The 20383-nt window shown below is 40.0% G+C and overlaps 1 pseudogene; it reads left to right on the top strand.

Moving 5' to 3' along the window:
* The first annotated feature begins 18733 nt into the window (after positions 1-18733).
* LOC118994107 (ankyrin repeat domain-containing protein 29-like) lies at positions 18734-19231 on the top strand (annotated as a pseudogene).
* Positions 19232-20383: the final 1152 nt, after the last annotated feature.

Below are 20383 nucleotides of genomic sequence, written 5' to 3' on the forward strand. Positions count from 1 at the left end.
TGTCCATTTGCTTGGAAAATTTGTTTCCAGCCTTTCACTTTTAGTCTGTGATGACCTTTTGACTGAGGTGGGTCTCTTGTAGCCAGCATATGTATGGGTCATGCTTTCTTATCCATTCAGGTATTCTATGTCTTTTAATTGGTGCACTTAATCCATTTGCATTTAAGGTTATTTTTGATAAGTACTTATTCATTGCCATTTATGTACCTGTCTTCCTCTCTGTCTTTTTTACTTCCTTTCCTTAAAGCCGCCCTTTTAGTAATTCTTGTAGAGCTGATTTGGTGGAAGCATATTGTTTTAGACTTCTTTTGTCTTGGAAGCTCTTTATTTGGCCTTCTATCTTGATTGAGAGCCTTGCTGGGTACAGTAGCCTTGGTTGTAGGTCTCTATTTCTTATTACTTGGAATTTTTCTTGCCATTCTCTTCTTGCTTGGAATGTTTCCATTGAGAAGTCAGTAGCCAACCTTATTGGGACCCCCTTGTATGTTACTTCCTTTTTCTCCCTTGATGCCTTTAGGATTCTCTCTTTGTCTTGGAATTTTGCCATTTTAATGATGATGTGTCTTTTTGTAGGCCTCTTTGGGTTCCACCTGATTGGGACTCTCTGCGATTCCTGAATCTGTGTGACTTTATCTCTCCTCATCTTAGGAAAATTTTCCGGTATTACTCTTTCAAGTAGGTTTTCTATCCCTTCTTCTTCTTTTTCTCCTTCTAGTATTCCTATTATTCAGATATTATTACATTTCATATTGTCTTGCATTTCTCTTAAATCATCCTCATTTTTTGTGATTCTCTTTTCCAGTACGTGGTCCGTCTGGGAGATTCTTTCTACCCTGTCCTCTAGGTCACTGATGTGGTCTTCTGCCTCATTGATCCTACTTTTCACACCTTCTACTGTGTTCTTCAGTTCAGAAATTGTATTCTTCATTTCCTCTTGGCCTTTGCTGATGTTTTCTATTTCCTTTTTCATGTTGATATAATTTGCGGGTAGTTCATTGTAGATCCCCTATAGTTTCTGGTAGCTCATTGTAAGCTCTTTGAATTTCCTGATAACCAGTGCTTTCAATTCAATATCTGATAGTTGACTTGCCTCTATTTCATCTAACATTCTTTCTGAGACTTCCTCCTTTTCTTTCATTTGGGGATTGTTTCCTTGTCTTCCCAATGTGTGTTGTACTCTTGTTGTTGGCCTCAGCTTCTTAAATTAATTTTTTCTAGTTCCCTGAGTTTATGGTGTGAACTTCTGTGTTAGGATACCAGTGAAATTCAGTGGTGTAGTCTCCTGCAGGTATCTTGGTGTTCTCCACTTCCACCTACTCCTCTTGTTGGTTTCAGCTGGTCAATCCTTTTCTTGTGGTCTCACTAGCTGTAGCAGCCTGAGGGTCTATTAGTGTGGCCTTCCTCACTTCTTGGTGAACTCAACGGGTCTCACCAGTGCCCTCCCAAGATCCAGACTGGCGCCACTCTCCAGTGCCCCACTGAGAGTAGATTTTTCCCCAGGATTCACAGTCCTGGCCTGGTGTGAGGGCTCATGCTCCTAGCCAGGCTTTCCTGGTCTCGCAGTCTTGTTCGTGGACCTTTCCCAGTTGTATGGCAGAATGCACAGAGCAACTCTCAATTCTCCCAAGCTGGCAACTAGGACCTGACTCCCAGCATTTTTTAGTCTGGGCCCAGCTGGCTAGGGAGGGAGCTGATGACAGGCTCTCTTCCAGGGGCCTTGCTGGCAGTCCAAGTCTCCCAGATGTTGTGGCAGACCTGGCTCAGTGCCAGTGCTTCAGGGAATGCACGGGCGACTCTCAGTCCTCCCAAATCATCAATCACAGCCTCACTCCATGGGTTATCAGAGCTCTCTGTTTTCCTTCCTTGTGCCCACTCCTCTCTCTGCCTCTAAAGGCAAACCCATCTCTCCTGGTGTGTTTCAATCTGTGCTCTGCCGGATAGGGAGGGTGCTGATGACTGGCTCTCTCCCGGGGTTGTTGTTGCCAGCCCTTGGCTCCCAGAGACCAAGGCAGACCCCCTGGGGGCCCTGGCGTGTCCTCGAGGGCCTGCAGTCTCTGCGCTGTTCCCTTGTACCTTGTTGACCTGCGTTCATCTCCTCTCCTCAACCTCTGGTCATTCAGTGTCAGGTACACTTTCTGGAGACCTACCTTCCTATATGCTGAGTCCCTGTTGACTATCTGCCACACTCCTTTGTAGATCAGCCCAGTTTTTCTCTGGCACGTTGGGGGGAAGCGAAATCCTTTGTCCTACTCCGCTATCTTAAAATCCGAGGAACATATCTCTTGATTTATATTGGTTAGTAACAACACATAGAGTAGAAATTCAAGATGGCTGCACAGTAGCTAGAAGCTCTGTCTACTTGTTCCCAGAAACCTGGACTGGTCTTGCAGCTAAACCACAGAGCAATCAACTCAAAAATCTAACTGAGAGTGGGTGAGAGCATGTGTGAGTGAGTGTGTACACAGACGAGTGAGCAGGGCATATGTGTGAGTGGGCAGGAGCCTGCCTGCCTGCAGGGCACTTGGGAGGGTGTGGCCAGATGTTTCCTAGTGGAGCAGCTGTCACTGACACTGCCCAACCTGGCATTTCTGGCTCTGCACAATTGGGGTGGAAGCCATTTTGAGGAATTTAAATACCCTTTCTGGGAGGAAGATGCTAGAGTGCCTCCACATTGGCCCTGGCAAGGTCATACAGCCGGTCACTGCTGCCAGGATTTAAGATATGGTGACTGTAGTTCATACTGAGGAAGGAGCTATTGTCTCCTTTCCTCTGTATGTCTCCTTGGTCTTTGGTGCCATGGAAACATGAATAGGAAAGAATCTGATGGAGGAAGCTGCCATTTGGCTCAGGAGCTACAGGTTCTGGGGGTGGGGAGAGATGGCTAGGGAGGTGCTGGCTTCAAAAACAGCATGGCAGGAGCACTCCTGCCCAAAGCTGAGACTCACTGGAGGGAGTGGTGAGAGCACTCCACCACTGCCCCATGTTATAGTATTGATGCAGGACTCTTCTCAGTGCCATCTGGGAGAGATCCAGAGAAAAACTTTATGTAAAATTATTGGAGGCTCTGGCAGGCTCTGTGGGCATCCTTGACCAAGAGAGACTTTGTGTTCTTTGGGGAGGGTGAGCATGAGTAGAACAGGTCCCCAGGGCTTGGTTCTGCTGTGAGAGGGCCACACAGGAACTCTTTTCAAATAGGAGCTGAGGCATGACTTGAGACACTGAAAGGACCCTGTTCTTTAATACAGTTGCCAGGAGCTGAACACCTGAGATTTACAGCAGCAAGGCAGGTCCCCTCACAGGCAGGCATGCCCAAAAGCCACCCACAGCATCACAGGCTCTGCAGATCAATGAGGCCAGACTCAGGAGTATCCTGCTGGGTGCATATCTGCAGGGGAAAGAAAGAAAAGCTCTGAAAGGGCTCTTTATACCAGACACTGTGAGCTACACTGTTCTCAGACTTTTATCTGCTGAAGCCAGCAGAACAGAAAGGTTAAAGACAGGCAAAACAAAGGGGTGGGGGTAGTTTCAGGGCCCTGCTCAGCCTCTGTGCCTAGACATAGCTGCTGTCTGTGCCAGGCTAAAAAGAGCCTCCCCTTTTACAGAGATTGGCTCCTCACAGGAAATGGACAACTAATTCACCACAATCCATACAATATTGGAAGGAATCTTGGACAGAACAAGTTGTGTGGCAAGGGAGTGAGAAAACTCTCCCATCGCCTTCCCAGACACCATCTTTCCAGAAAGCTGAACAGCACCTCCTGGGGGGCGACCCAGGGTTCACACCCTCCTGATCACACTAGAGGCCCTGTCTGGAGACAGGTGGATAAGGTACTGGCAGTACTCTTGGGTCATTAAAGGAACCATTAGTGAGCCCTTGGCAGATGGAAAGCTGGCAGGTCAAAATAGTGGGGACTTGCCAAATTCGAAGGAGACAACCAAAGACTGTGGATCACTTGTAGTCTTGAACAAGCTGCCTAGGGCCAGACTAGGACACCATCTGACATTACCAGAGTGGGTCCAGATAGAGAGGACAGTGGTAAACACTGAATTTTACAGAGGTGAATTTCACTATGAACTTCTGTATTATTTGTGTTATTTGTTCTGCATAACCTTTTAACATTTATTTCTTTTCCTTCAAGTCTGTGTGTATTATCTGACTAGTTTTTTAAATTTTTCATTTATTTCAAATCTCATGTTTCTTTCTCACTTCTCTAACTCCATTTTACCTTCTTTCTTCCTCTTTTTATGTTTTAAATTTCTTTTTTTTTCTCTTGCTATGATTTGTTTCTATTCCACACTCTTACTATTTCTCCCCCCTCTAGCCTCTCAAAACCATATTTTGTCAATGGTCATCTTACATTATTTTCTTGTTCTTAAAATATCCTAATTCTCTATTCACTTTTATCAATATTCAATTGTTGATTGTTGATATGGTGGCTGTTGTTGCATTTCTCAATTTTATATCTAGATGTTCATTATTTTTGCATTTCAAATCTGAAATTTTATCATTTCTCTCTTCTCCTTCATTTTACCTTTTCTTCCCCTTTCTTTTTCATTTAACATTTTACTTTTTACTTGGCTTACCCTAGTTTGCATTCCTCACTCTTAGTTTTTATTCTTCCTCTATCCTCTCAAAATTACTTCTCTTTCCTCTAAGCATCTCATAAACTATTTTTTCTTTCTTCTTTCTCATTTATAGTCCACCAGTATTAATCTTTGCTCATTTGTTGTTGATATTACTGTGGTGGACATTTTTCCACAATTGGTTCCTAATTTTTACACTATTGTTTAAAAAATGTATCTAAAACCTTGTACTATAAGCTTCACATTTCTTACTCCATTTTGCCTCCTTGCCTCCCTTTTTAAAAATTACAGTTTAGACTTCTGGCCAAGATAGAGGCATAGGTAGACACACTGTGCCTCTTCGCACAACCGAAAGAAGGACAACAACAAATTTAAGAACAAAAAAACAACCAGAACTGATAGAAAATTTAACTGTATTGAAGTCTGACAATCAAGGAGTTAAAAGAAACATTCATCCAGACCAGTAGGAGGGGCAGAGATGAGTAGCTGAGCAGAGAGTATTCGAAGCAAAACAGTAACTGGAGGACTGGGGTGAGCAAGATGACGGCTGGCAGACCCAGAAAGTCAGAGGATTGTGGACTGGGAAGTCCTACATTCACTTGCAAATAAACCAGGAAAATGACTGGGAAGTGAGACAGATCACACAACCCAGAGTTTCAATGCAGGGAAATAAAGCCTCAAAATTCTGGTTGAATACACCTGTGGGGGTTAAGGTGGCAGGAGAAGAAAATCACAGCCTTATGGGAGAGTTTGTTGGAGAGGCCCACAGGGTCCTAGAATGTACACAAACCCACCCACATGATAATAAGCACCAGAAGGGCCCAATTTGCTTGTGGGAAGCGGGAAAAGTGACTGAAAGCTGGCAGAGAGCAGAGAAAGTGCCATTGTTCCCTCTATGACCCTTTCCCCACATACAGTGTCACATTGCAGCAATGTGGGCTTCCCTGCCCTGGTGAATACCTAAGGCTCTACCCCTTACTACATAACGGGTGCATCAAATTTAAAAAAAATAGCCCAAATGAAAGAACAGATCAAAGCTCCAGAAAAAATACAACTAAGCAACAAAGAGATAGCCAACCTATCAGATGCACAGTTGAAAACACTGGTAATCAGGATACTCACAGAATTGGTTGAATATAGTAAAAAATTAGATTTTAAAAAATGAAGGTGATACTACGTGAAATAAAGGAAAATGTACAGGGAACTAACAGTGATGGGAAAAAAACAAAACTCAAATCAATGGTTTGGACCAGAAGGAAGAGAAATATTCAACCAGAAAAGAATGAAGAAACAAGAATTCAAAAATATGAGGAGAGGCTTAGGAACCTCCAGGGCATCTTTAAATGTTCTAATATCTGAATCAGAGGGATGCCAGAAGGAGAAGAGGAAGAGCAAGAAATAAAAAACTTATTTGAAAAAATAATGAAGGAAAACTTTCCCAACCTGGTAAAGGAAATAGACTTCTAGGAAGTCCAGGAAGCTCAGAGAGTCCCAAAGAATTTGGACCCAAGGAGAAACACACCAAGGCACATCAGAATTACATTAGCCAAGATTAAAATGAAGGAGAGAATCTTAAAAACAAAAAGAGAAAAGGACACAGTTACCTACAAAGGAGTCTCCATCAGACTGTCAGCTGATTTCTCAAAAGAGACCTTACAGGCAAGAAGGGGCTGGAAAGAAGTATTCCAAGTCAGGAAAGACAAGGACTTACATCCAAGATTGCTCTGTCCAACAAAGCTTTCATTTAGAATGGAAGGGCAGATAAAGTGTTTCTCAGATAAAGTCAAGTTAAAGGAGTTCATCATCACCAAGTTCGTCAAGCTCTTATTTTATGAAATGTTAAAGGGACTTATCTAAGAAAAAGAAGATAGAACACATGTATAGTAAAATGACAGCAAACTCACAATTATTAACAACCACATCTAAAATAAAAAGAAAAACTAAGCAAACAACTAGAACAGGAACAGAAGCACAGAAATGGAGATTACATGGAGGGTGAGCAACAGGGGAATGGGAGAAGGAGACAGGGGGAAAAGGTACAGAGAATAAGTAGCATAAATGGTAAGTAGAAAATAGACAAGGGGCCCTGGCTTGTGTAGCTCAGTGGATTGAGTGTGGGCTTGTGAACCACACGATCATGGTTCAATTCCCAGTCAGGGCACATGCCTGAGTTGCAGGCCAGTTCCCAGCAGGGGAAACACGAGAAGCAACCATACATTGATATTTCTCTCCCTCTTTCTCCTTCCCTTCCCCTCTAAAGATAAATAAATAAAGTCTTTTAAAAAAAGAATGAAAATGGACAAGGGGAGGTTAAGAATAGTGTAGGAAATGTAGAAGCCAAAGAAATTATATGTATGGCCCATGGACATGAATAAAGGTAGGGGGGTGAAAGGTGTGTGGGAGGGGGTGTGCAGGGCAGAAGTGCATAAAGGGTGGAAAATAGCACAATTGTAATAGCATAATCAATAAAATATATTAAAATATTATAATTTAAATTCTATTTTTCTTTCTTTCTTCACTTTCTTTGTATTTCCTAATCTTATTATTTCTTCCCCCACCCCATCAAACTCATTTTTCTTTTGGTTAGTCATCTCATTCATTTTACTTTCTTACATTAGTTTTAATCTCTTTATACCTTTATTAATATTTGCTAATTTGCTGTTGATAGTGTGGTTGTGGGTGGGCTTATTACTGAAAGTGGTGGTTTTATTTCCTGGGGTTTTTTTGTTGTTGTTCTGGAAACACCTTTACAACAACATACAAGACATGGTGTGTGGTGTGACTCAGTCAGCCAGCCAGAAGGAAGAACCCAGCAAATATGACCCAACAACAACCAAAACCCAATTACAAGAGAGCCCACACAAATGGCATAAAGGGAATCAACAAGAACATCCACCTCAGGAGACCAAGGAGACTGCACCACTGAGACCCACAAGACTCCTACCACAAAGGTCACACAATGAAAAGAAATCGTCAAAGCAGATTAGTCGAATATGCAGAATCAAATGAGAAAAGTCACCTAAAATGGGGAGACAAAGAACCCCCAATTGAAAGGAAAGGATGATTTCCAGAAAGAGTGGTAAATGAAATTCAGGCAAGCAATCTATCAGACATTGATTTTAAAATAATGGTTGTAAGGATGTTCAAGAAGCTCAGAGAATACTATAAGGAACTTACTGGGAACTAAATTAGCATGAAAAAGGACATGAAAACTATGAATAAGAGCCACTAGGAAATGAAGAATACAATATTTGAAGTGAGGAACACAATAGAAGGAATTAAAAGCGGTCTACATGAAGCAGAAAATCAAATCAGTGAGATGGAGGACAAGGTAAAAAAAAACAACTCCCAAAAAGAACAAGGAAGTGAAAAAAGACAAAAACAAAAAAGAAGGTCTGAGGAAGCTGCAGGATAACATGAAACATTCATATTCATATCATGAATATGATATAAAATTCATTTATATCATAATGAGTGATATGAATGAATTTCATATGAATTTACTCATATGAATTCACATGAATTCATTTATGAATGAATCATGAAAATTCATTCATAAACACAATATTCATATCATAAGGATAGAAGAAGGAAAAGAAAAATAACAATGGATAGAAAACCAATTTGAAAAAGTAATAACAGAATAAAGACTAACTTGATGAGGGAAGAAGTCACACAAGACCAGGAAGTGCATAGGGTCCCAATCAAGAGGAACCCAAAGAAGCCCACTCCAGGACACATCGTAATTCAAAGGGCAAAATTTAAAGACAAAGAGAGAATCTTACAGGCAGCAAGGGAGAAACAGGAAGTAACATACAAGGGAGCCCCGATAAGACCAGCAGCTGACTTCTCAACAGAAACATTACACACCAGAAGGGAATGGGGAGAAATATTCAAAGTAATGAAAATCAAAGGCTTGCAAACAAGACTACCCTACCCAGCAAGGCTCCCCATTAAAATGGAAGGGGAAATAAGGAGTTTCTCAAATAAAACATGGGTAAAAGAACACACCCCCGCCAAACCAGCATTGCAAGATATGTTAAGGGGACTGTTTAAGAAGAAGAAGAAAAAGACTTCCGCCAAGATGGAGGCATAGGTGGAAACACTGTGCCTTCTCCCACAACCAAGTTTGAATACAACAAAGGTTTGGAGAACAAAGACACAGCCAAAGACCAGAAAATTGAATTATATGGAAGTCCTACAACAACTAACCGTTTGACTGGGATGGTAACTAGGGTGAAGCCAGCAGGGGAGCAGGGTCAGGCAGAAAAGATCCCCAGACCTAGACGCGCAAGTAGCCCAGACCCAGTCACGGTGTGGGGCAGACTGACCGCGGTCGAAGATTCACGCACAGTGAGACAGACCACGCAGGCCCCAGGGGGCAAACCCAGTAGAGGGCTAATGGCGGTGGTGCACTCACGTGCACTGGGATGAAACATGCAGGCCCAGGTGACAGTGGCAGCTGCGGCACCCGCCACCTGTGGAGGCCACGGCGGGAGGCGGCAGACAGGACGCCATTGCTCCTCTTTGACCCTGCCCCCACATACAGAGTCACAACCCAGCAACTTATTTGCCCTGCTCTGGCTAACACCTAGGGCTCTGATCTTGCTACATAACAGGCACAAACAGCCCAAAAGATGGCGCAAGAAGAACTCAAAGTCCCAGAGCCTATAACTCTAAGCGACCGAGAGATTGCTAGCTTCTCAGAAGCACAATTCAAGACAATGTTTATCAGGATGCTCACAGAACTGGTTGATTATAGTCACAAATTAAAGGAACATATGAAGGCTAAACTAATTGAAATGAAGGGAGATGTCCAGGAAACCAATAGTGGTGGAAAGGAAACTGGGACTCAAATCAATGGAATGGACTAGAAGGAAGAACAAAACATCCAACCAGAAAGGAATGAAGAAATGAGAATTCAAAAAATGAGGAGAGGCTTAGGAACCTCCAGGACATCTTTAAACATTCCAACATCCGGATTATAGGGGTACCAGAAGGGGGAAAGAAACAGGCACGAGTGGAAAACTTATTTGAACAAATAATAAGGAGAACTTCCCCAACCTGGCAAAGGAAATAGACTTCCAGGAAATCCAGGAAGCTCAGAGAGTGCCAAAGAAGTTGGACCCAAGAAGGAACACACCAAGGCACATCATAATTACATTAGCCAAGACCAAAATGAAGGAGAGAATCCTAGAAGCATCAAGGGATAAGGGGACAGTCACCTACAAAGGAGTACCCATCAGACTGTCAGTGGATTTCTCAAAAGAGCCCTGACAGGCAAGAAGGGGCTAGAAAGAAGTATTCCAAGTCATGAAATCCAAAGACCTACAGCCAAGATTGCTTTATCCAGCAAAGCTTTCATTTAGAATGGAAGGACAGATAAAGTGCTTCTCAGATAAGGTCAAGTTCAAGGAGTTCATCATCACCAAGCCCTTATTATATGAAATGCTAGAGGGACTTATATAAGAAAAAGATGAAAAATATTAACAGTGAAAGGACAGCAAACACACAGTTATTAACAACCACACCTAAAACAAAAGCAAACCAAGAGGACAGCTAGATCAGGAGCAGAACCATAGAAATGAAGATCACATGGAGGGTTAGGAACAGGGGAGAGGGGGGAGGAGATGGGGGGAGAAGGTACAGAAAATAGCATAGACAGTAGGTAGAAAATAGATAGGGGGAGGGCAAGAATCGTAGGGGAAATATAGAATCTAAAGAACTTGAGACACATGGTTATAAACTAAGGGGGGGAGTAGAATGGTGGGGGAGGGAGTGTGTGGGTGGAGGGGAATGAAGGGGGGAATAAAACAACTGTAATGGTATAATCAATAAAATATATTTAAAAAAAGAAGAGGAAGAAAAGCAGTGAATTGGGGGAGGACACAGGTATGAAGGGAAAAATGGCACTGAATATGTACCTATCAATAATAACCTTAAATGTAAATGGATTAAATGCACCAATAAAAAGACATAGGGTAGCAGAATGGATAAGACAACATGATATGCACATATGTTGCCTAAAAATAGCCCACTTCAGAACAAAAGATCTACACAGACTGAAAGTGATTGATTAGAAAAAAGTATTCTAAGTAAATGGACAGGAAAAGTAAAGCTGAGGTAGTAATACCTATATCAGACAAAACAGACTTCAAAATAAAGTCCATAAAAAGAGACACAGAAGGACACTTCATAATTCTCAAGGAAAGAATCCATCAAGAAGACATAAGTGTTATATATGTACCCAATATAGAAGCATCCATATATATAAAATAAAAATCTTGGAGGACTTTAAGAAAGATATAGACAGCAGCACACTTACATTAGGTGATTATAATGCTCCACAGTCAAAAATGGGTAACTCTTCCAAAAAAAATCAACAAGGATATTGTGGCATTGAACAATGCCCTAGATCAAATATATATATATATACACATATATATATATACATATACATATACATATATATATATGCAGTATACATATATATATACATATACATATATATATATGCAGTATACATATATATATATATATATATATATATATATATATATATGCAGTAATCAAAAACTCCCAACACAAAAAAGCCCTGGACAAGATAGTTTCACAGGAGAAGTTTACAAAATAAACTTCCCCCATCCTTCACAGGCTATTCCAAAAAATCCAAGAACATGGAAGACTCTCAAACTCTTTTTATAAAGCCAGCATCATCCTAATTCCAAAACCAGTAGAGACAAAAAAAAAAAAAAAAACTACAGGCAAATATCGCTGATAAACATAGACCCTGAAATCCTCAACAGAATATTGTCAAACTGCATCCAACAATTCGTTAAAAAGATCATACACAATGACCAAGTGGGATACATTCCAGGGATGCAAGGGTGGTACAATGTTCACAAATAAATAAACACAATGCATTGCATAAACAAAAGTAAAGGCAAAAATTACATGATCATATCAATAGATGTGGAAAAGGCATTTGATAAGGTACAGTACCCATTTATGAAAAAACATTCAGCAAAGTGAGGATAGAGGGATCATTCATCAACAAAATAAAGGCCGTATATGACAGACCTACAGCCAACATCATATTCGATGGGCAAAACCTAAAAGCTTTCCAATGAAGATCAGGAATAAGAAAAGGACATCCACTTTCACCACTCCTAATCAACATAGTATTGGAACTCCTAGCTACAGCAATCAGACAAGAAAGAGAAATAAAAACATCCAAATTGAAAAAGAGGAAGCAAAACTGTCATTGTTTGCAGATGACATTATGGTGCACATAGAAAGTCTTAGACTTCTCCACAGAACAGACTCCACCTAACAAGTGACTTTGGCAAAACAGCTGGCTACAATGTCAATATTCAGAAATCAAAGGTATTTTTGGCACCAACAATGAAATATAAGAAACAGTGATCAGGGGGAAAAATCCCACTTGACATAGCAACGAGGAAAATAAAGTGCCTAGAAATAAACCTAACCAAGGAGGTAAAAGAGCTGTACTCAGGAAACTACACAACACTGAAGAAATAAATTAAGGAAGACACAAACAAATGGAAATATATACTGTGTTCATGGATCAGAAGAATTAACATCATCAAAATGTTTATACTATCCAAAGCAATTTATAGATTCAGTACAATCCCTGTTAAAATACCAATGATGTATTTCACAGATATAGAATGAACATTTCAAAAATATATGTGGAACCACAAATGACCCTGAATAGCCACAGCTATTCTGAGAAAGAACAAAGTAGGAGAGATTACAATACCTGACATCAAATTATACTACATGGTCATGATAATCAAAACAGTCTGATACTGGCATAAGAACAGATATAGATCAATGGGACAGAATAGAGAGCTCAAAATAAACTCAATAATAAATCCAATGATTTATTGGGTAAACAATTTGCCCGATATTGGCTAAACAAACCCAATATTGTCATTTACTACTAATTTATAAACAACAATGAATTAATTGTCTATGGTCAATTAATATTGAACAAAGGGAGCAGAAGCATAAAATGGAGTAAAAATAGCCTCTTTAACAAATGGGGTTGGGAGGTCTGGACAGCTACATGAAAAAAATGAAACTCCACCAACTTACATCATACACAAGAATAAACTCAACATTGTTAGAACACTTAAATATAAGTTATGACATCATATAAGTCCTAGGGAAGAACATAGGCAGGAAGATCTGAAATATTCCATGTAGCAATATTTTCACCAATATGTCCCCTAAAGCAAGAGACATAAAGGAAAGAATAAATAAATGGGACTTCATCCAAATAAAAAGCTTCTTCATGGCTAAAGAAAACACCAGCAAAATGAAAAGTGAACAGCAGGAAAATATATTTGCAAATGATACCTAGGACAAGGGTTCGAGCTCCATAATATATAAAGAATACATACAACTCCACCCCAGGAAGAAAAACAACCCAATTAAAAAATGGGCAAAGAAGTTGAACAGACACTTCTCCAAGGAGGACATACAGAGGGCCCAGAGACATATGAAAGGATGCTCAGCATCACTAGTCATAAGAGACATGCAGATTAAAATCACAATGATATTCCACTTCATACTAGTCAGAGTGCCCATCATAAACAGCTGGACAAAAAAAACCCACTAATGCCTGCAAGGTTGTGGAGAAAAGAGAAGTCTAGTACACTATTGGTGAAAATGCAGACTGGGGCAGCCATCGTGGAAAACAGTATGGAATTTCCTCAAAAAACTAAAAATGGAACTGCATTTTGACCCAGCAATTCTACTGCTGGAATTACAATCTAAGAATCCTGAAACAGCAATTCAAAAGAACCTATGCATCCCAATGTTCATAGCAGCATAATTTACAATAGCCAAGTGCTGGAAGCAGCCTAAGTGCCCAAGAGTAAATGAGCGAATCAATAAACTGTGGTACATTTACACAATGGAATTCTATGCAGCAGAAAGAAAGGAGGTGCTCCTACCCTTTGTAACATTATGGATTGATCTGGAGAGCATTATTCTAAGTGAAATAAGCCAGATGGTGAAACACAAATACCATATGATCTCACCTATAAGGGGAACCTAATCAACAAAACAAATGAGCAGAAAATATAGCCAGAGACATTGAAATAAAGAACAAACTAAGAGTAACTAGAAGGATGGAGGGGATAACAGGGTGATAAAGGGGAGGGGTCATCAAGGAACATGTATAAAGGACACATGGACAAAGTCAAAGAGGGTAGGATTGAGGTGGAGAGATGGAGATGGGTGGGACTGGGGGTGAGTGGTGGTAGGAAAATGGAGACTACTGTACTTGAACAACAACTTAAAAAATAAAATAAGAAAATATTCTAAAGATGAGTTTTATTATATGTATTTTTGCAAATGTTTTTTCCTGCCTGTGTCTTGCCTTTTTATTTTTATTCTTACATATAATTTTTACATCTGCATTCTTTTATTGCCATAGAAGACAAACTTGTAGCGGAAATGGCTCTATGTATCATTTGCCCAAACTATAGGGCAATAATTATTCAATTCAGAGATACAATCTTTTGAATAATATTTTAAGGTTAGTACACACCAACAATCCAGAGATGAAATCCTTTACGTAGATTGATTTATTTTTATAACACTGTTTTTCATAGAGCAAAAGTTTTTAATTTTGATGAAGGGAAATTTAACTTTTTTCTTTTATGTTTCATGTTTCTGTATCCTACTTAAGAAATCTTTGCCAGAATCAATGGGATGAAGATTTTTTCCTTTGCTTATATTAGATATTTTAAGGTGCCATCCTTATATTTAGATCTATGATCTCTTTTTAGTTAGTTTTATATATGGTGTGAGATAAAGGTCAAGGCTCACTTTTCTGCATTTGACTAGCCAGTTTGTTGAGCAGAACATCTTTTTGCAATTACACTGTTTTGGCATTTGTGTTGAAGGCAAATTATAAGTGTGGGTCTGTTTCTCAACTCTGTATTCTGCTCCATTGAACTATGTCTGTCTTTAAGACAATACCACAATGTGTTGATTACAGTAGCTTTGTAATGTCTTGATATCAAGTAGTATAAATTCTCCAAATTTCATTTTTGCAAAATTGTTTTGGCTATTCTAGCTTTTTTATTTGCATTTCCATACACAATTTCAAATCAACTTGTCAATTTCCACACACACACACACACACACACACACACACACACACTGCTGGAACTTTTGATTGTGATTGCATTGAAGGTATAGATCAATTTGGAGACAGTTGCCATCTTAACAGTACTGAGTCTTCTGATCTATGAATACCTTATATCTCTGTATTTATTTAGGTTTTCTTTAAGTTTTCTTAGCAATATTTAGTAGTTTTCAGTGCACAGGTCACACAGATTGGTTTTTTTAAAATTTATGCCTAGGTGTTCTAATTATTTGATACTAGCATAAATGATCTTTTTTAAAATTTAAATTTTCTTTTTTAAATATATTTTATTGATTATACCATTACAGTTGTTCTATTCCCCCCCTTCAATCCCTTCCACCCGCACCCTCCCTCCCCCACCATTCTGCCCCCCTTAGTTTATAACCACGTGTCTCAAGTTCTTTGGATTCTATACTTCCCCCACTATTCTCACCCTCCCGCCTATCTATTTTCTACCTACCATCTATGCTATTTTCTGTGCCTTCTCCCCCCTTCTCCCCCTCCCACCCCCCTGTTTCTAACCCTCCATGTGTTCTTCATTTCTATGGTTCCACTCCTGATCTAGCTGTCCTCTTGGTTTGCTTTTGTTTTAGGTGTGGTTGTTAATAGCTGTGTGTTTGCTGTCCTTTCACTGTTAATATTTTTCATCACCTCTGTCTTATATAAGTCCCTTTAGCATTTCATATAATAAGGGCTTGGTAATGATGAACTCCTTGAACTTGACCTAATCTGAGAAGCACTTTATCTGTCCTTCCATTCTAAATGAAAGCTTTGCTGGATAAAGCAATCTTGGCTGTAGGTCTTTGGATTTCATGACTTGGAATACTTCTTTCCAGCCCCTTCTTGCCTGTAAGGTCTCTTTTGAGAAATCCACTGACAGTCTGATGGGTACTCCTTTGTAGGTGACTGTCCCCTTATCCCTTGATGCTTCTAGGATTCTCTCCTTCATTTTGGTCTTGGCTAATGTAATTATGATGTGCCTTGGTGTGTTCCTTCTTGGGTCCAACTTCTTTGGCACTCTCTGAGCTTCCTGGATTTCCTGGAAGTCTATTTCCTTTGCCAGACTGGGGAAGTTCTCCTTTATTATTTGTTCAAATATGTTTTCCACTCGTGGCTGTTTCTTTCCCCCTTCTGGTACCCCTATAATTCGGATGTTGGAACGTTTAAAGATGTCCTGGAGGTTCCTAAGCCTCTCCTCATTTTTTTGAATTCTCATTTCTTCATTCCTTTCTGGTGGGATGTTTTGTTCTTCCTTCTGGTCCATTCCATTGATTTGAGTCCCCGTTTCCTTTCCATCACTATTGGTTTCCTGTGCATCTCCCTTCATTTCAATTAGTTTAGCCTTCATATGTTCCTCTAATTTGTGACTTTGTTCCTCTAATTTGTGACTATAATCTACCAGTTCTGTGAGCATCCTGATAAATAGTGTCCTGAACTGTGCTTCTGAGAGGCTGGCAATTTCTTGGTCGCTGAGAGTTATTGGCTCTTGGACTTTGAGTTCTTCTTGTGCCATCTTTCAGGTTGTTCGTGCCTGTTCCATAGCAGGATCAGAGCCCTAAAATGTTCACTAGAACAGGGCAACTAAGTCGCTGGGTTGTGACGTTGTATGTGGGGGCGGGGTCAAAGAGCGACTATGGCATCCTGTCCGCTGCCTGCTGCCATGGCCCTCACTGGTGCCGCAGTTGCTGCCGTCACTGGGCCCACGCATTTCGTCCCACTGCACGCGAGTGTGCCACCGCTGTCAGCCCTCGCCCCCTGGGGCCTGCGTGGTCTGTCTCACTGTGCGCGAATATGCGCCCGAGGTCTGCCCCGCACCCCAACTGGTTCTCGTCTGCCTGCGCGCCTGGGTCGGGGGATCTGTCCTGCCCAACCCTGCTCGCTGCTGGCTCCGCCCCTCTTACCGTCCCGTTGAACGGTTAGATGTAGTCGGACTTCCGTATAATTCAATTTTCTGTCCTTTGGTTGTATCTTTGTTTCTCCAAACCTTTGTTTTATTCAAAGTTGGTTGTGGGAGAAGGCACAGTGTTTCCACCTATGCCTCCATCTTGGCGGAAGTCTTAAAATTTAAATTTTCAATTGTTTTTTGGTGCAATATGGCAGTACAATCACTTTCTGGATCTCACAACCTTAATAAACCTATTTACTAGTTCTAGTAGCTTTTTAAAATAAATTTCTTAAGATTTGTACCTAGACAATCATGTCACCTGTGAATAAAGAGTGTTTTAGTTCTTTCCAGTTTCAGTGTCTCCTTCCTCCCTTTCTTGCTTTACTTTACTGGCTAGGACTTCCACTGCAATGCGGCAAAGAAATAGTGAAAACAGACAACATTGCCTCATTTTTCATCTTAGACAAAAAAGCAGTCAGTCTTTTACCATTAAGTTTAATCTTAGCTGTAGGTTTTTTACAGAGGCCCTGTTCAGGTTGAGGAGGTTATCTTTCTTATTCCTAGTTTGCCAAGAGTTTTTGCTATGAATTATTGTTGTATTTTTGTTAAGTACTTTTTTGTATCCATTAAAATGATTATACCTACGTTTCTTTTTAAGTCTGTTAACATGGTGAGTTGAATTGACTAATTTCCAAATACTAAGCCATTTTGTATTCTTGGGATTAAACTCCATATTTTATTTATTATCCTGTTTCTATGTTCATGAGAGCTGTTGTTTGTTATTTTCTTAGAGTATCTTTCTATTCCTCTAAGCCTTGAGTGATTTTATATCTGGTAATACCTTATAGAAGTTGTTGGGAAGTATACCCTCCTTTTTCTGAAAATTTCTGTGTAGAATTTGTGTCATGTCTTTCTTGAATCCTTGCTAGAATTCACTGGCAAATCTATCTGGGTCTTGAGTTTCCTTTGTGGGAATTTTTTAAAACTACAACTTAAAATTCTTTAATCAATATAAGACTGTTCTTGTTATATTTGTTTTTGAGTGAGTTTGGTTAGTGTCTTTCAATGAATTATCTTTCACTTAATTTTTCAAATGTATGGGCATTAAGTTATTTGAAATATATCTGGATTGTCTTTTTTTTTTATGTTGACACTATTACAGTAGTGTCAACAGTACAGGGAGTGGGAGTGATGTCCTCCTTGCCCCCCTCCACTCACCCCCCACCCCCTTCCCTCCTGCTGTCACCACACTATTGTTCATGTCCATGAGTAATGCATATATGTTCTTCAGCTAATGCCTTCACCTTTTTTTGTCTGGTCCTTGCCTCCCCTCTTCCTTCTGACAGCTGTCTGTCCATTCCACACATCCATGCCTCTGTTTTTGTAAGGTCTATAGTGATATCTCTGTTTTCCTTTCTGAAGTTTCTGACTTGCAGTGTCCTCTCCCTTTTTAAAAATTTATTAACAAATTTATAAATTACATTGCTCTTTTCAAAGGAAACAAGTTTGACTTTCATTGATTTTTCTCTGATGGTTTTCTGTTCACAATGTCATTTATTTCTCTTGTTATTTTATTTTATTTATTCCTAATTTGAGGATATATTTATTGATTTTAGAATGACAGAAAAAGAGACAGGGAAGGATGAAGGGAGGGAAGCAGTAGGGGGGGGGAGAGAGAGAGAGAGAGAGAGAAATATTGATGTGAGAGAGAAACATTGACCAGCTGCCTCCTGGATGAACCTTGGCCAGGGAAAAATCCTGCAACCTAGGTATGTGACCTGACTGGGAATCCAACCACACAACCTTCTGGTGTATGGTAGGACACTTCTGCAAACTGAGCCACACCTGGCTCTGGTTCTTTCTTGTTTTTTTAATGGATTTGATGCTATAAATTTCCCTATACATACTGCTTTAGCATCATTCTCCAAATTTGATATGTTGTATTTTTCACTTTTTTAAGTAAAAAATATTTTCAATTCCCCTTGTGATTTCTTTGACTGATGAATTATGTAGAAGTATGCTATTTGGTCTGAGGCCCCAGGTGGAATTGTGCAGGTCTTGCTTTGGTAGCTGCAGACATGTACAGGAGGTCCTCAAAGAAGGAAACCTTATTTGCCAAGACCACATTCTGGGTGATGAGGAGAGCAAACCTGGTTCTGCTCAGGTTGTTGTTGAACAGTGGTTGGGTGGATGGGGACTGAAGGAACAGTTATGGCATCATGCTACTTATGGTCACCTCCTATGCTGGTCACATAGGTGGTGTGATGGAACTCATTCTCCAAGGAGTGGATATTAATCTCCAGTCACATAAAACTGTCTTGTTCTTTGCTGCCCAGCAAGGCTATAATGATGTCATGAGATTTCTCTTTGAATTTGGAGCATCCACAGAAATTAGGACCAAAAACAGGTGTGCTACCCTACTGACACGTCAGTATGGGCACATGCAGGTGGTTGGTACCTTGCTGAAGCATGGAGCCAGCATCCATAAGCAGATTTATGATGGAGCCACTGCACTGTTCCTAACTGCTCAAGGTGGTAACTTGGGTGTTACTCAATTATTGTGTTTTCAGGAGTAAAAGTCAACCAGCCAAGGTGGGGAAAAAACAGTGCTGCTCTGGATTTTGCCTCAGATGGGCCACAGCAAAGTGGTAAGGATGATGCTGTCTGAGTGGAGCAACATCATGATGCTGCCAATACAATGGTAAACAGTATCACTGAAAGCAGCCATCAAAGTGACCCAGGGAGGTGAGTGGAGACCCAAATATAAGAGCTTTAAACATAAATCTCTTAGAAGAAAACATAGGAGCAAATAGTCATAATCTTGGGTTCTGACACTACAAGCACAAGCACCACCAACAAAACATACATAAATTTGATTTCATAAAATTTTAAAACTTTTGTATAATATCTTAATAGGCCACAATAAAAAATAGAAAAGACAACCTCTAGAATAGGAGAAAATATTTACAAATCATTTATGTAATAAGAATATAATATCCAGCATTTATAAAGAAATTTTATAACTCACCAACAAAAAGACAAATAATCCAATTCATAAATGAGCAAAGAACTGAAACAGAACTTCTCCAAAGAAGTCATAAAAATGGCTCACAGGCATATTTGCCCAACATAATTAGTCTTAGGAAATGCAAATCAAAATCACAAAGAGAAACCATTTTACACCTGCTCAGATGACTATAATTTAAAAAAACGAAAGTAACTTTTGGCAACCATGTGGAAAATTGAAGTCCTCATACATTGCTTGTAGGCAATGTGTGCCTAAAAATTGTTGCAATCACTAGGGAAAATAATTTGGAGGTTCCTCAAAATGTGTAACATAGAATTACTGGATGATCTGTGTCTTATTTCAGCCTGCTGTATAACAAAGTACCCTAGGCTGGGTGGCTTACAAACACAGAAACTTATTTCTCACAGTTCTGGAGGATAGGGAGTCTAGGAGATCAAGGCATTGACAGGTTCTGTGTCTGGTGAGAACTTGTTTTCTATTCATAGGTGACTGTCTTCTTGCTGTGTCCATTCATGGCAGAAGGAACAAGGGAACTGTCTGGGGTCTCTTATTTAAGACACTAATCCCATTCATGAGGACTCTACCCTCAAGACCTAATTATTTCCAAAAGGCCATACCTCTAAATACCACCACATTGGGGATTAGGTGTCAACATATTAATTATTTGGGGAAACAAACATTCAGTCTATGGCACCCAGCA

The sequence above is a fragment of the Sturnira hondurensis genome, unplaced genomic scaffold (genome assembly GCF_014824575.4).
Source record: "Sturnira hondurensis isolate 20B ecotype Veracruz unplaced genomic scaffold, ASM1482457v3 Scaffold0009125, whole genome shotgun sequence".
Classification (NCBI taxonomy): domain Eukaryota; kingdom Metazoa; phylum Chordata; class Mammalia; order Chiroptera; family Phyllostomidae; genus Sturnira; species Sturnira hondurensis.